General features: G+C 47.6%; 1 pseudogene; it reads left to right on the forward strand.

The window, feature by feature from the left end:
• The first annotated feature begins 11,400 nt into the window (after window positions 1–11,400).
• Window positions 11,401–12,527, forward strand: LOC141572857 (PRELI domain containing protein 3B pseudogene; annotated as a pseudogene).
• The last annotated feature ends 5,166 nt before the right edge of the window (window positions 12,528–17,693 follow it).

The following is a 17,693-nucleotide window of genomic DNA, read 5'->3' on the forward strand; positions in this document are numbered from 1 at the left end:
TACACACTCTCATAATGTGAGAATGGATCCTGAAGCCAGTGTTTTATAGAACAAGTATTTATTGAGCACCTACGGGGAGCAGGCCCACAGCTGGAGTGGCAAATCAGACTTAGTCGTGTGAGTCTGTCCTTGTGGAGTCGACATCCTACTGGGTGGCCCTGGGTGCAAATGCTCCTTCTGCCCCATTGAGCTAGAGGACCCTTAGGCCGGGAGCTTGCCTTCCCTGAGCCTCAGTTTCCTCAACTGTGAAATGGGGCTAAAGTATAAAACCAACACTTGTCAAAGACCAGGCATGGGATGCCAGAAGGTACACAGTTGGCATGGAGTTTACAGTTGGAATGGATGTATTTCAACTGTATTATCAGTTTAGGGGTGTTCAACTGATGTAGGAGTATGCAGTAGGTATGGGGGTACCTCCAGTATGGGGCATAGTCAGGGTGGCATTATATAATCAGTGTAGTCATATGGATGACGTGGTGGTAGATAATTGCCGTGGGGATGTTTAATCAGTGTGGGGCATACAGTAGGGGTGGGGGTATACAGCTGGTGGGAGGTATACAATCAGCATGGAGTTGTACAGGTGTAGGGATGTACAGTTGGCAGAGGGTGCACTTCAGTTGGCTGTACCCCACATGCCAACCATCCACCCCCATGTAAACTATATATTCCCTCAATTGACTGCATCTCCCAAAAGCCACTGGAGCCAGTTGTATGCAGTACAGTCAACTATATGCTGTCGGCATGAGGGTATAGTCAACAGGAATACACATTCAGTGTGGGGCATACAGTTAGCATGGGATTATACAGTGTGGTCATATACAGTTGGTGCTTAATAATTACAGCTGCTGCCTCAGAGTCAGGCAACACACCCCACCTCCACCCCACTCTGATCACTAATTCCGTTCATCTCTAGAGAAAGGCCACCTCCCCACAGTGGCCTCTAGTTGTAGAGGCCACACCTGACCCCTGGCCCAGACTTCAGCAAACAGGCCAGGCTCCAGGCTCCAAGCTATGCCCTTGAGTGACCAAGCCTCCTAAAGAAATCCTGCGGTTTCCAAAGTCCCTGCCTTTCCCCTGACAGCTGAAAGGCCAGCTAGTCCCACCCCACCCGTTCTGAGCAGTGCCCAGGCCGAAGCTTCTTTTTCCAGATACACTAGGTCCCTTGAGGACATTCCTGCACTCAGGACTTCAACCACTATCTCCATCCTCCATCCTGATGATTCCCAAATGTCGCTCCCTGGGGCCTGGCCCCCCCCTCACCCCCTCCCGCCCCAGCTGCACTCCCCTGTGACACCTACCTCCCAGTGCCCCACACGGGGTCCTCACGGGTGTCTCACACTCAGCATGCCACAGCTGAGCCCCTCCCTGATCATCCTCCAACCTGTCTCGACTCAGAAATGGCAGCTCTGTCATCCAGAATGCTCAGGCCAGAAACCCGGGACTCTGCTTAACATCAGCTCTGACTTCAGCATCTACCAAGAATCCAACCATTTCTCACTCCCTCCTTGGCCCCCACCCTTGTCTCCCAGCTCCCACCCTTACCCCACACTGTCTGTTCCTCCCACTGCGGCCAGAGGTGTCTTTAAAAACCTGAGTCGGCTCGTCCCTCCTCTGCCCAGAAGCCCCATGGCTGCTACCTCATTCAGCAAAGCCCAACTCACCATGGCCCACAAGGCCCTGCCATCTCTGCCCTGGCCCTTCACTGCTGTCACCTTCTCCCTTATCCCTTTGCTCATTCCATTCCAGCCTCACTGGCCTCCTGGTTATACCGCGGACTCACCAGACAGGGTCTCACCTCAGGATCTTTGCACTTGTTCCCTCCACCTAGAAAGCTCTTCCCCAAGATGTCCATGTGGCTCCACCTCCTTTAGGACTCCGCTCAAACAGCACCTCCTCAGAGAGGCCTTCTCTGACCATTCTATCTAAAACAGCACCCTTTCCCCTCCATCCTATATCACCTTATTTTATTTTGTTTCTTATCACCATCTGACCCGTCATACATTTGCACGTTGATCACTGTCTGCTCCCATGCCAGAGTAGGAATTTATATCTGTTTTGTTTGTGGCTTTGTTTCCAGTGCCTGGCATAGAACAGGCACTCAAGAAGTGTTTGTTGAATGAGTAACCACAATGTATAATTCATGTATATATAGTTGACCCCTGAGCAACACAGGTTTGAACTGTGCTGGTCCACTTATACATGGATATTTTTCGATAAATACATACAGTACGGTAAATGTATTTTGTTTTCCTTATGATTTTCTTAGTAACATTTTTTTCTCTAGCTTACTTTATTGAATAATTTAGTATATAATGCATATAACATTCAAAATATGTGTCAATTGACTGCTTGTTATTGGTAACGCTTCTGGTCAACAGTAGGATATTAAGTTTTGGGGGAGTCAAAAGTTATACAGATTTTTGACTGCACAGGGGGTCGGCACCCCTAATCCCCACATGGTTAACTGCATAGCTAAGACTGAAAATGAAAATGTAGCTTAGAGTTTTCCAGGTGTGCATATTTTAAAACTTAATTTGTGAATTTTATACATAAAAGAATTTAATACATGGCAAATGTGAAATTTCCAGTTGGCAAGAAACAGATAAACCAGTCAGTAGGCTTGACTGTGCATTTGGAAGAAAATAAAGGCACACAGAGCCAAACAATTCCACATAGATTAGTCATGCAAATATATAAAAACTCAAATGATTACAAATATGAAGGGAAAACACAGGAGCATATTTCTACCATCTAAAAGGAGGTGAGACCGGTAAGGCAGGTGGATGAGAGATAAGGGAGCACTGAAAACTTCTTGTGTCAGCTGAATGGCAGAATGGGAGCAGTCACACAATGGCTGGTGCTAACAGAGGAGGACCTTTTAGACACGGACTCCCTGCTCTTCACCACTCTGGAGGTCCTATCATCAACCCATTTTATAGCAGAGGAAACCAAGGCTCATGGAGGGGAAGCAGCTGGCCCCGTCACCTAGCAACAAGTGGTCGTGAGTGGGAGCCACTGAGGGTGTTTGAGTAGGAGCATGACAAGGCCAGGCTGGGGAAGGGAAGACCCTTGGGGAAGTCTCAGACAGCTCTCAGGGAAATTGGTGGCTGCCTATGGGACAGCTGAGCCATGACCTTGCTGTGTGAACTTGAGTTATCTCTCAGGAAGATGGAACTAAAGACGCAGAGGGGCACCTGGCATAGGTGTGGCTCAGGTCTGGCCTGGTGGGCACTTAGGAAATACAAGAGGGGACGGATACTGGTACTGTCATCCAATGGGTTCCACTAGTTCTCACTAACATTAGTAGGTGGAGATAGAGGGAGGGGTGAGGCAATTACTGATGGTTTCTGATGAGCCTGATCCAAGCCCTGCACAATGGGAACCTGCTGAAATCTTTGCAACCTTGCTGCAAGGTAATAAGAAAAGTACGAATGCCTCCATTTACTGACCTGTTTGCCATGTGCCAGGCACACTTCTAAAATGTTACACAGTTGAACTCAGTTCATCCTTAGAGCAACTTTGTGAGGTTGAGCCTATCATTATACCCCCATTTGACAGATGAGGAAACTGAGGCCCAGAGAGACATAACATGCAGATAGCCACAAAGATGGTGAACATAGAGCCAGGCCACCAACTTCTGACTCAGTGTCTGTATGAGTTTCTTGTGGCTGCTGTAACAAATTTATCATCTTCAGGTTCCAGAGGTCAGATATCCAAAGTGCATCTCACTGGGCTAAAATGAAAATCAAGGTGTTGGCGGGGCTGCATTCCTTCTGTAGATTCTCTTTCCCCGACTCTTCCTCTTGCGCTTCTAAAAGCAGCCCTCTTTCCTTGGCTCATGGCCTCTTCCTCCATCTTCCAAACCGACCTCCCTCTTTTTTTTAGAAGGACCACTGTCCTTGGCCTACTTGGATAATCCAGGATAGTCTCTATACCTCAAAATCCTTAATTTAATCTCTTCTGCAAATTCCCTTTTGCCATGTAAAGCAACATAGTCACAAATTCCAGGAATTCGGACGTGGACATCTTTGGGGAAGACCATTATTCTGCCTATCACAGTGTTTTTACCATCTAGGCCAGGGGTCGACAAAATGTCACCAGAAGAGCAAATCCACCCGCTGCTTGTTTTCATATGACCCAGAGCCACAAAGGGTCTTTACACTTTTAAATGGCTGAAAAACATCAAAAGAAGAAGACTATTTTGTCATATGAAAATTATGTGCAATTCAAATATCAGTGGCCATCAATCAAGTTTTCATGGCACACAGCCATGCTTCTCTTCATACTGTCTGGCTGCTTTCACACTACAATGGCAGACTTGAGTAGCAGTGATAGAGACTGTATGTAGCCTGCAAAGCTGAACATTTTTATTCTCTGGCCTTTTATGGAATTTGCCGCCTCCTGATCTCTAAGCCATGAACCAACATTTGCTGAATCCAAGTCTGTGCCAGTATGTTTCATGTGCTCTCCTTGTAACAACCAGAAATGGTAAGGCATGTCATTCATTCCCCTGCAATACGGTTGGGAAAACCAATTAAGCCCTTTTCCTCCCCAGGCTGCCGTTATCCTATCAGGAGAATGGGACTAATACTTGCATTTGCTTTGTAGGTGTTGCCAGAACTTGATACTCAAAAAGCACTTAGCACAGGTCTGGGGTACAAGGCTTCAACAAACACTAACCAGGAGTGTGGTTCCATTTGACAAAGGGGGCAAACTGAGACCGCTTGCCCAGACCACATAGCTGATGAGGGACAAAGCTGTGACTCAAACCAAGGCCCTCTGGCTCCAATCCAGGCATTTCCTTTGGCAGATACTGGAAGAGGCAGAGCTAAAGATATGACAATGGTAGGAGGGACATGTGGAAAAGTTGGGCCATTAGGCCTGGCTGAGAGCAGGGGTGGAGTGGGGAGGTGGCCGTTGGGTTCTGGCTTGGCTGGGCACGACAGCCAGCTCACCCAACGTGGCGGGCATAGGCGATAAGGGAATCAACACAGGCTACCTAGTCACAAGGCTGGTGCCAGGACATCAAGTGCCACCCAGCCCACGTGGCTTCCGGAGAATGGCCAAGTCTCCAAGGCCTGCAGCAGCTCAAGACCTGGCCACACAGCCAGCCTGGCTTGAGCCTCCCCTACCTCTTTCCCAGAAGTATGTTCCTGAGGAATGGGCTTCCCAGCTGCCCAGGTGCGTCCCTTTGACAAAAAGTTTGGGGACAGCATCTGAGTGGGAAAGCTGGAAGCAATTCTACTGGTCATAATGCTAAGAACAAAAGATAGAGTACCTAGTGTGTGCTAGGCACCAACCAGACATTTATTTCTAGAAACTCATGTCATCCTTACAAAGTGCTGAGGGCAAATGGCACAATATAGAAACTGAGGCACAGAAATGCTTCATGACTTGCCTAAAATCATACAGCCAGCAGGAGCTAGGATTTGAACTCTGCTCCTGACACCATGCTCTTGAACTCTATGCTCAATGAATAACTGATTAACTGCGTATTTACCACGGACCAAGCTCTGAGCTAAGTGCTGTACCTACATCAGTTCACTGAACCCTTGAGGCAGCTCCCAGAGGGAGCCAACACTGTTGTTCACCCCATTTTGTGAATAAAGAAACTGATTTTCGGGTATATGAAAGGCATAGCTATGAAAGGTTCAGGGATATGAAACTTAAAGATAGCACAGTACTAGGAAGAATGGAGCTGGCACTGGAACTGAGCCAATGCTGGGTTCCAAAACCTGGCTGAGAGTCAAAACTCTACGGTTAGCTTTTTGGTAGATGTGTTCATTTATTTAGCATCTTAGTACCTGGTAATTCATGTCCCTCAACTAGTGCTATCGCCTCTGTCCTGGTCTCCTGGTTTCTGCCATTGTAGTCCCTAAAGGCCAGGGGCACATATGAACGCCTAAGCCAACCAGGTCCCTGCTCTGCTCAGAACTCTCAATAGCTCCCATCATTCTCAGAATAAAATCCAAAGTCCTTCCCATGGCGCACAAGGCTCTTTATAGCTCCACAAGTGCAGTGCCTGCTGTGTCTCCAGCATCTAGAACAGAATCTGGTACATGGTGCCTGTACAATGTTTGCTGAAGGAAGTTATAAATGAACTTGTTTATATTAAGTAACCTATATGCTTATCAAGATTAACAAAAAACAAAAAAGAAACACCTTATACCACAGCAAGAATTCAGAGGAAGAGAAATCACTCTTCCTCTCACCCCTGGCCTGGAGCCCTTACTTCCTCTCCCTGGAGGCAGTTCCTCCCTGATTTCCCTTTCTCCTTCCAGACACTGTCTACAGTTCACATACATAAGCAGATTTGTAGCTATTTATCCCCCAGTTTTGTCATACATACTTTTTCCCATTTTGCTACTTTACAGACTAGCATAATGGCACATTGTTTCCCATTGGAGAGGTTAGACCTACTTCATCTTTTTACAAGGCAGCATAGTATCCTACTCTGGAAACAGTATGGTTTTTCATTAAACCAGCCCCAGAAGCTTTAAAAGGATACAAATGCCACACACACACACACACACACACACACACACACACACACACACAATTAGTACAGTAAGCTCTGGAGACTTCTTGGTTGTTACCTCTAGGATGAGGACAGCTGGCTGAGGGTTTGTAATGGGTTCTTTCAGATGGGAGACTAAAATCCTGTGTGCAGTTGAGGGCTTATTTTTAATCTTCAGCCCCCACACGGAGAATATATTAATTTTGTTTATATAAGAGTTTAAAAATCCTATTTAAAAATAACCCTCCCTTTGAGGATTTCTGGGGCAAGGGCATAAGAGAACTTTCTGGGGTGATGGGAGGACTCTTACCAAAAATCTGCAATTTTTTTTGTTGTTGTAGTTGTTGTTGAGGGCCAAATATTAAAGATTTTAAGCTTTGTGGTTCACATATTATCTCTATTTATATGCTTTTTTTAAAAAAACAACCATTTACTGATATAAGCGTCATTTTTCGTCCGCTGGTTTTACAAAAACAGGCCACAGCCCAACAATGCGAATATGTTTAACACTACTGAGTTATATACTTAAAGACAATTAACGTGGTAAATTTTGTTATGTATTTTACCACAAAAAATAAAATAATACTGATAGGCCCTCCTTGGGCATGAGGGGCTCCTGGGGTGCAGGTAATATTTTTCTCCTGAGCTGGGTGCTGGTTACATGGGTGTGAAAACTCCTGGAGCCTCATAAATTTAGGACCTGTATCTTTTATGTACGAATTTTCTGCTTCAATAAAATGTTTAAAATATTCCTCTCGATTGGTTAAAGATAAGATGGTCCACTCACAAATGCACTATTTGATGCAGCTGTCAAAAGTGATTAAGGGGCCGGCCAGATGGACCGCGGTGCTCCTAACACCAAAGTCACTGGTTCGATTCCCACATAGGCCAGTGAGCTGCGCCCTCTACAGCTAAGATTGTGAACAACAGCTTTCCCTGGAGCTGGGCTGGCGTGAACAGCCAGAGGTTGGTGCGGGCTGCTGTGTGCTGCGGCGGGATGCTGTGTGCTGCGGCGGGATGCTGTGTGCTGCCGTGGGCTACCGTGCACTGCCATGAGGGGCCAGCAGCCAGCGAGAACTGCGGTGAGCTGCCGTGAGGGAGCTGCTGTGAACCGCCCGTCCATGACGGGGGGAGCACAAGGCTCATAATACCAGCATGGGCCAGGGAGCTGTGTCCTACACGACTAGACTGAGAAACAACGGCTTGAACCGGAGTGGGGGGGCGGGGGATGATTAAGGAAGCTTTCCAGGAACTGACATGGGAGATCATCTCCAACATATATTAAGGGGGGAAAAAAGCAACATGTGGAACAAACACCTTTCATTCAATAAATATTTGTTGAGCACACTGTGAATACACCTCTAAACCAAAAGGCATGCATTCCTGCCTCATGAAGCTAGCACACTAGGGATTTGCCAAGTTTTGTTAAATAAATAAATAAGAAAATAAAACAGCCATGAAATAAGGAATATGTACATATTTGCATGCAAAGGTCTAAGACCTGGATTCCATTTGGAAGAAAACACAAGATGTAGTACTGATGGATGCCAGGAAGGGAGTGTGGAGCTGGGAGCGAAACAAGGTGACTTTTCAGGATAAAGCAATAAAGTCTTTTGTATCTTTTGTATTTTGAAGCATGTGAATGTATTATATATTATCTCTTTTTTAAAAAGTTGTAATTAAGAAGTAAATACCCTCTCCTAACATTTTTTTTTTTTTAATCAGATGCCAGAACCCCATTGTTGGCTGAGTTAGACTCTCGTGAATTGGGCCATGGAATCCGTTTTTTTAAACGAGTACCATTACTTTTTTCCAGCCTCCCCCCATCAGTGTATTGTTTTAGGTTCTAGAATCTTATCCCATGCTGCTTGTGCCAAGGGTGGGAAGGAAGGGCACGCTCATCGCTGCCCCCATCACTCTTGGAGCCGCTGCCTTCCTGTAGACATAATGTCTGCTGAAAAGGGAGCTTCCTGCCCTGCCCAGGCCCGGCACATTCTATGTCCTGACAAGGCTGCTTCTCTATCAGGTCACAGAAAATCTATGTCCCCAGTATTACCAGCCCCAGAGGCTTCTTGAGCACCTGGAGCTTGCCAGAAATCGGGCAAAATGCTTCCCATCACACCCTACCCTACACATGAGGATACAGAGTTTCAGAAAGGTCACCAACATGCTTAGGGCCACACCACGCGTAAGTGTTAGAGCCAGGATTTGAGCCTATGTCTGCCATATGTTACCTGTAAATTCATGGAAGACATTGGGGTACAAGGGAAAGATATGGGAGCCACTTTTGCACACTGTTCCTAAAGGAAAGGGCCTCATTATCTGGTAGGGTCTTCATGGGGCAGCCCAAGGGGCCCAGGTTTTTTATTCTGATGAGAATGAACTATTTATAAGCTAAGCAAGACCTTCACCCACTTTGAAGACACAAGCCATATGGCCTTCCCTGGGAGAGGTGAGGGCCTGGCTGCAAAATTCAGCTACAGCATTCACTGGAGGCTCCTCTGAGTCTTATAGAAATGATTAAGCAACTGTATGGTTTGTTTCCTGTTCCCCCTGCCTGAAATACACTTCTCCCAAATTTTCCCACAGCCATCGACTCAACCTCCAGCTTTTCGTCACCTAAAATAACACCAGATGATTTCCCCCACATATATGGTGTCCCGTTCTGTGCTCCACAGCACTAACAACAACCTACAATTACATATTTATTCCCTTGTCTCTGAGGTCAAGGATTCTGCTTTGTTCACTGCTGTGTTCGCAGTGTCTAGACCCTACCTGTGAGATGCTCAATAAATACTTGTTGATGGAATGTGCTCCCAGCACCCAGCACCAGGTGTGCTGGGCATAGAGGTCCCCTGTCTCGGGTGTGAGCCAGGCAGGGCCTGGGTTTGCTCAGGCCCATCCATGGCTGGCTCCCTTTGGCCAAATTCAAGGCTGAATGAATCACATCATTGTCCGCTCTGTCCTCCATCCTCACCCCAGTCCAGCCTCATGTAGACCAAAGAAAGATCCCTCAGGTGCTGCCCACAAGCAGGCAGGGCCTGACCTGGACTGCAGGCTGAAATTTCTAGATCAGAGACAGCTGGCCACACCCAAGGGATGCACAGCATGAGCAGTCACAGGGTCTGGGGCTTGAGCCAAAACCAAGAACAAGGGGGCCCCTCAGGAGGCTGGTATGTAGCTTCAAGCAAGGAGAGCAGTGGCTGGGCAATAGCCAGGTCCCTGGCCTCTGGGCAGGGAGGGTCGCAGCCTCCTCCAACTGTCTCTGTCTGCAGCCTCTTGAGGCGACAGTTCCCTGTGGGGGAGGCACAGCTCTAGCAGGTTTTTCTTTATTTTTGAGCGGTTTCCGGCACGTTCCCCAAAGCCACGCAATCTCACAGTTTCCAGGAAGTTCCTGTCACTCAAGAAGGGGTCGCAGGGCCCCTTTGCCCTAGGGCAGTGTCTCGTGGGGCCCGTGCCCAGCTCATCCGTGGGGACCCAAAATGGAGAAGGAAACTGAGGGCCGTACCCCTCCCCCCGCCGTGAGAAAAAGGGAGAAAAACGCACAGGAGGGTGTGGTTGGAGAGGGGCCTCATCCTGGCCCCACTCCCTGGGCCGCGACGAGAAGGCCGCCATGAAAGATTCGCGGGAGGGGGGTCCCGGTCGCCTGGATCCCGCAAAATGGCAGCAGGCACCCCCCAACCGCTTGCACAGGGTGAGGAAAGTTTCCCAATTGTTTCCGGCTTTCTACCTGCCTCCTCAGCGGAGGTGCTCTGGAGACCTGATGGGTTCCCTCCCTTGCATTCAGTCTGCCCAGTCTTGCCTCAGTTTCCCCAACGGGCCGAAACCCCAGGACAGCGACTTCCAAGGAGATGTGAGTAGGAGGAAGAAATGGACAAAAAGGACTGGAAGAGGAGAGGGGTTGGAGGAGTTTGGGGCCCAGCTCCTTTTCGGGGCCCCGGTCGCCGCGCATCCCCTCCCCCACCTGGCATCTGAGCCGCCAAGATAACGGACCTCCCCGGGAGGAGCATGCGCCATGCATCCCGGCCCATCAGCCCGAGGGAGAGCAGGGGCTCCAGGTAGAGGACACGGGGCGACCTGGCGGGAAAACGGGAGGTGGGCTCGGCGCAGAGAGGGATGCAGGCCCGGGAATCACGCGAGCCCCAACTACAACGCGGGTGTTTAAGATATCAGACATCCCCCTTCCCCAAGGTCCCCACAACAGCAGAGGCGGCCGCGGGCCAGAGGCGGCTCCTACCGTAGGCTCCGTCCTTCCGCTCGTCCTCCATGGCCAAGGCAGGCGGGGAGGGGAGTCCGAGCCAGCGCGACCCCAGCCCGGGAGGGCGGGAGGCTCGGCCCGCTGCAGCGCCCCGCCCCGGGCCGGGCCCCGCCCTCCTGGCCTGCTCTGCGCGTCCTCTCCAATGGGAGCCCCACGCGGGCTGGGGCGGGGCCCGGGGCGGGGGCAGGCTGCGGAGGGGGTGGGGCCTCAACCTTTGTTTCCCAAATAGGCTCAGGCAAGACCCTCCTGATGTGTTTGGTGCAAAAGGAGCAGTCGTCTTTCATTCATCGATCCACCCATTCATTCGTCAAATAGATATTGAGCGCTTGCTGACTGTATGCCAGTGAACAGACTAAATGATTATGCCATGTTTCATTCATCACATTGGCAAGAACTTGAGTTTGGTTAACATCAAGCCGGGTAAGCAGATGCTGTGGGTCAGAATGTTATCTGGCAGAAGGATTAAATAAAATCCAAATGGTGTCCATCCTGTGCGATTCCTCTTTGCCATCACAGGCATGTGTGCATTGGAAGTCCATGCCAAAGAGTGTGACCTGCAGCTTTGATAGTTACTGTGAAAAATGAGGGAGACATACATGGCCACCAACAGAGGACTGCATAAACACTATGGTAGGGTCACAGGAGGGGATACCATGCAACAGATAAAACAACGAAGTCATCAGCGAAATGCAAATTAAAACTCAATGGAATACCGCTGTTTGCCTCTTTGTGCGGCCCATGTATCTCTCAGTCTGCTGGCACCATGAAGATCTGGACTTGGGAGCATGCCTTTGACCACCCATGGGAAACTGTTACAACAGCTGCAGTGCAGAAATACCCAAACTCTATGAATCCAAGTGTGGTTGGAGTTGATGTATTGGATAGATATATAGATCCTTCTGCAAAGTTGCACACTCATAGACTTAGCACAGAGTGGGAACTGCCTTCCATTGTTGTGGGTTTTTTTAAAAGATTTTATTAGGGAAGGGGAATGGGATTTTATTGGGGAACAATGTGTATTTCCAGGACTTTTTCCAAGTCAAGCTGTTATCTTTCCAATCTTAGTTGTGGAGGGCGCTACTCAGCTCCAGGTCCAGTTGCTGTTGTTAGTTGCAGGGGGCGCAGCCCACCATCCCTTGGACGGCAACCAAACCGACAGCCTTCGGCATTAGGAGAACCAACCACCTGAGCCACCGGGTGGGCCCCGCCTTCCATTGTTACATCTCTTGTGTAGCAAGAACCAAAACATGTACAAAAATATTCTGTAGTTGAGCCTGTGGAGAAAACAATGGAACTTAAATTCCACTAGTATTTCATTTACAAATACGGTTTCAGTAGATAAGAGACTTATAAACAAACCACATCCTCAGGACCCAGAAAAAAACTTTTGACTCAAGAAGCCTCAGTCATTGTGAAAGGAGTCAGTCTCAGTGGTTATCTCGAAGGACGGATGGCAAGTACGATATCTTCAAATGCTAATAAGGGCTGAAAAGCAATGAAATGAGTAACATAAATTAAATGCTGACACTGAAGAATTGATGGCTTCGGCAAGAGGGAGCATAAGGACACCGATGGCAGCAGCAGCGTTTGTAGAGAAACAATGATGAAAGTTGGTATACAACACCCAGTACCCCAGATCTTTACTAGCTGGCAATATATTTATTTGTTATTTAAAAAACACAACTATAATTTAGGTAGAATATTTTTTAATAAGCTGAAGAAAGGCTATGTGACTTTTGATCAAAACAAAGAGGGGCAGGGTTTCTAAATAAAAAGGATCATCCGAAATTAAAAAAAAAAAAAAAAACTCAATGAAATACCACTACATACTCGCCAGAATAGCTAAAACTAAAAAGAAAGACAGGGGCTGGCCTGGTGGCTCAGGCAGTTGGAGCTCCGTGCTCCTAACTCCGAAGGCTGCCGGTTCCATTCCCACATGGGCCAGTGAGCTCTCAACCACAAGGTTGCCAGTTCGACTCGTGGGCTGCACCCCCTGCAACTAGCAACGGCAACCGGACCTGGAGCTGAGCTGCGCCCTCCACAACTAAAACTGAGGACAACAACTTGAAGCTGAATGACACCCTCCACAACTAAGATTGAAAGGACAACAACTTGACTTCGAAAAAAAAAAAAAGGCCTGGAAGTACACACTGTTCCCCAATAAAGTCCTGTTCTCCTTCCCCAATAATAATCTTAAAAAAAATAAAAATAAAAATAAAAAAAGAAAAACAGTACCAAGTGTTGTCAAGGATCTAGGGCAAATGGGACTCTCCTCCACTGCTGGTGGAAATGTAAGATGACACAACCATTTGCAAGAAGGTCTGGGAGTGTCTCATAAAGTCAAATGGGCACCTACCGTATGACCCAGCCATTGTACTCCTAGGTATTTACCCAAGAAAAATAAAACTACTTAAAAAAAAGAAAGAAAATAAAAACCCACAAAGACATGTAGACAAATGTTCATAACAGCTTTATTCATCATGGCCAAAAATTGAAAGCAACCCAAATGTCCATCAATGGGTGAGTGGTTCAAACTGGTCCATCTAACCATAATAAGGAATTAACTGTTGGTAAGTGCAACAGTATGAATGAATAAATAAATAAATAAATAAGCTTTATGCCCGGTGAAAAAGGGCAGACACCTTTGTATGAAGTTGTAGAACAGGGATAATTAATTAATCTATGATACCAGAAGGTGATCAGCGGTTGCCTTTGCAGGAGGTAGTGACTGGCAGGGCCCCGGGGTGGCTTCTGGGGGACTGGAAACAGTATTGTGATTACACAGATTGGTTCAGTTTGTGAGTTACTTGACTTTCTTAATATATGCTACATTTTAAAAATGGAAAGTTTTAAAATAATTTAAGAAAGAAGGAAGTGACTCTGCAGGTTATAACAAGAATTAATAATGTTTGTAGGGAGCTTATTCAGCATTAGGGGAGGAATTAAGTGCTTTATATTAAATCTTTATATCCATTTTCTAGTTGGGGAAAGGCACACAGAGAGGTTAGGCAACTTATTAAGTGCTTTTCCTTAAATCCTTGCAACCATTTTCTAGCTGGGGAAAATGGCACAGGGAGGTTAATTTACCCGCAGTCACAGTTGGTCGGCATGGGGCTATACGCGTCAGAGAGCCCGACTTCACAACCCACACATGGTCCACACCCCTCAAGCACAACCCTGCCAGTGTAGCCCAGCTGGGCTTCTAGGTCCTACTGGTGGGTAAAAATAGCAAGTGGTGTTTAGTGTTTAGTCATGCACGGTGAGAGAGAGAGAGAGAGAGAAGAGAGAAACATCATACACACAGGCGCACACACACACACCTTCATGAAACTAAACAGAAAAAGATCTGAACACTCCAGTGGTTGTTAGAGGGACCAGGATGGAGTGGGGCCGGCAAAGGGGACAAGATTTTCTGATCTGAACTCTCTCTCTCCCTTTTTTAATCGCAGGGATTATTTATTTGTTTCTTGGGTAATTAAAACCCTATTTCAAAAAATAGATTTAAACAAGCCAGTCACAAAAGGACAAATACTGTACGAATCCACTTATAGGAGGTTCCTAGAGGAGTCAAATCCACAGAGACAGGAGGAAGTAGATGGTGGTGCCAGGGGTTTGGGGAGGGGGATGGGAGAGAGTGTTTAATGGACAGAGTTTCAGTGTGGGAAGATGAGAAAATTCTGGAGATGGATGGTGGGCATGGTTACACAACAATGGGAATGTACTTAATGCCACAAAACTGTACATTTAAAATGAATAAAATGGTATATGTTATGTATATTTTACCACAATAAAAGTTTTTTAAAAATAGATTTTAAAAAATAAGGTGTAACACAGGTGACAGGGGACACTTGGGAAAGCCCAGAGGAGGGATCTGACCTAGACGTGGCATGGGAGCTCAGAGAACGGAAACAGACACCTGTCTGAAGCAGACACCTGTCTGAAGCAGACACCTGAGAGCTGAGTGAGAATGAGGCACAGAAAGCAAAAAGGGGTAGGTATGCACTGAGCGGTCAGGTGCCAGAGGAAAGAGAGAAGGACAGAGAGGAACTGACATTAGGGAAGTCAGTGTGTCTTGGGTCAGTGGGTTCAAGTGGTGCCTCGTGGGAGAGGTCAGCAGGGGTCTAACTGTGCCAGGCAGGGCAGCTCTGGGCAATGGGGAGCCATAGGGGATGAGACAGTGAGGGTGGGTGGTAAGAGCTGTGAGTTTCAGAGCGATCCCTTTAGTGGTGTAGAGAAGGAATTGAATGGGGTGCCTGGAAGCGGGGTCCCTGAGGGAAGGCTGGGCAGGCTATAGGCACAGAGGAGGAACTGGGGCAAGGCCACAGGCCCTTGGGACAGGGGAAGCTGCAGCTGAGGCGGGGCAGCTGCTTACACAGAGAAGCTCTGTTCTCTGACCCTACTGAAGCTTTTGGGCTCATAAATTTTTCAGCCAAACAGGTCTTGAGTTTCAGATTCCAAGGCGCCTGGCCCGGCTTTGCGTCCTATTTACTGCCTGAAAACATCCCAGGGCCCCAGGCGAAGGGCCCTTGTGAGGTACAGTGATTCCAGGGCTGGGGCTGGCAACATGTGAAACCCCCCGAGTCACCTTCTGAGCTTGGGACTGGTAGGATCGTGGAGGACATCCCTCTTTTGGGCAGAGCCGGCATAAAACCTTGGGGTTTGCTGGGCTAGAATTCCAGCTCTGCCACTGCTAGCAGGTGACTTTGTATAAGTCGCTCACTCACTGAGCCTCAGTTTTTCTCTGTCAAATGAGGATAATAGGTTTCCCTAATTCTAAGTGATGTTCCATGGAAGGGTTCCTGTATGGGAGACCGGGAGGGCAGCACCTGGGTATAGTGAACCCCACAGAGGCCTGAGCTATTGCTGGTCATAGTAATACTTGTACCCCACGATGCAGCAGAGCAGTTGGGTGAAGGCTGGGACCCTGCTTATGAAGACTCAGATTCAAATTCTGACTCTGCTTCCAGGCTGTTTGGCCTTAAGCAAGTGGCTTCACCTCTCCCTGCCTCAGCTTCTTCTGGTGTAAAAAGACCAGGTCTTCCTCTCAGGTCCTGAATTATCAGGAAAACCATAGTTGGGAAGACCAGAGTCAAAGACAGCAAAAAATAACAAACTTAAAAGAAACAAAAAAAGACATGAAGAAGTACTAGAAGATAAGTGCCCAACGAATGTGCACTACTGCTCTGGTTATTGTGTTATTGTCAACGACAGATGCCAGTGGAGGGGGAATGGGCAGCTCTGAGAGCCGCAGCTCTCTCTCTTCCCTTCCTCAAGTCCCCTGCAGGGATGCCCACTCCACCCGCAGGGGCTGATGAAGGTTTGGGGCTGGCTTCAGGGAAGGAGGAATGAGGCCTGGGAGAGCTGTGTGTCCTCCCCTGCAGGCCTGCAGGACGCTCTGTGAAGCAGGATTTGTCCCAGCCAGGCTGAGATTGAATTTCCTTTTTCTCTCCTCCTCCAAACTTCCCTGCAGACCACATCACACAGTCAAGGAGTGGAACTGGGGTCCACAGTAGTTGATGTGCAGGGAGAAGAGGCACAGGCATGAGTTATGCCCAGAAACTCAGTGAGCATAGCCTGTGGCAGCAGCACCATGGCTGCTATGCCCACTCAACAGAATGGGAGACTGAGGCACAAGCGGTGCAATCACTAACCCAATACTCCACAGTCAACAGTAGAGTCAGGATTCAATCCCAGTACCTGTGCTCTTAACTGCCATATAGTAAATACTAATAATTATAGCAAATAATAACAACATTATTAAGTGTCGGCTACATCCCAGGCATTGCCCCAAATGTCATGTTACATGTAAGAACTCATGCAATCTGCACTATAACTTAATTAGGAACATGCAGTTACTAATTGTATTTCACAGATGTGCAAACTCAGATCCAGGGAGAGGAGGCCAGGTGCCCGAGGCCACCCCGCTGGTCCATTGCATACCCAGGACTTGAGCCCATGCAGCTATCTCCAGAGCCGATGCGCTCAACAAGCATATATAAACAATATATAAACAACAACAAAAACAATACTGGTACCAGCTTTGTGCCAGGCTCTGCTCTGGGAATCTTTCTGGAATCTTTCTCTTGGGTGGTCCCGATTCATTAGGTTGTAGTGGAAATTTTTCAAAGGCCAGCCCTTTCTCTGATCTCCCTGCCCACAGCCCCTTATTCATTCTCCAACGCACACTCTCAACCCTGCTGCCAGTTCAGTTGCCTCATCATTCCCATCCTCACTTCTCTCCAGGGATCATCTTGTTTTGGGGTTTTTATTTTTATTATTATTATTTTTTAAGATTTTATTTGGGAAGGGGAACAGGACTTTATTGGGGAACAGTGTGTACTTCCAGGACTTTTTCTAAGTCAAGTTGTTGTCCTTTCAGTCTTAGTTGTGGAGGGCACAGCTCAGCTCCAGGTCCAGTTGCCATTGTTAGTTGCAGGGGGCAGAGCCCACCATCCCTTGCGGGACTCGAGGAAATTGAACCGGCAACCTTGTGGTTGAGAGCCCACTGGCCCATGTGGGAATCGAACCGGCAGCCTTTGGAGTTAGGAGCGTGGAGCTCCAACCGCCTGAGCCACCACCGGCTGGCCCAGGGTTTTTATGTTGTGTGTCTATTGCCCTCCCTAGAATGAGAGCAGTGGAGTGGCTTTGTCTATGTCGCCATCCCTAGCACACAGAAGGTGCTCAGTAAATACTCACTGAGTGAATCATCAACAGCATCATCACCATAATGAAAGCAGCTCCTATATGCCCAGTTCAGCACACAGTAGGTGCTCAATAAATGTTTGTTAAATGAATAATATTATAGTCATAATAGTAATAACCATTTATCTCTTCAACATTCTATCAACATCTTAACGTCACACAGTAGGAGCTTATAAATATTTTTGGAATGAATAAGAGTAACGTTAGGATAATAAT

Source organism: Rhinolophus sinicus, linkage group LG07 (genome assembly GCF_036562045.2).
Source record: "Rhinolophus sinicus isolate RSC01 linkage group LG07, ASM3656204v1, whole genome shotgun sequence".
NCBI lineage: Eukaryota > Metazoa > Chordata > Mammalia > Chiroptera > Rhinolophidae > Rhinolophus > Rhinolophus sinicus.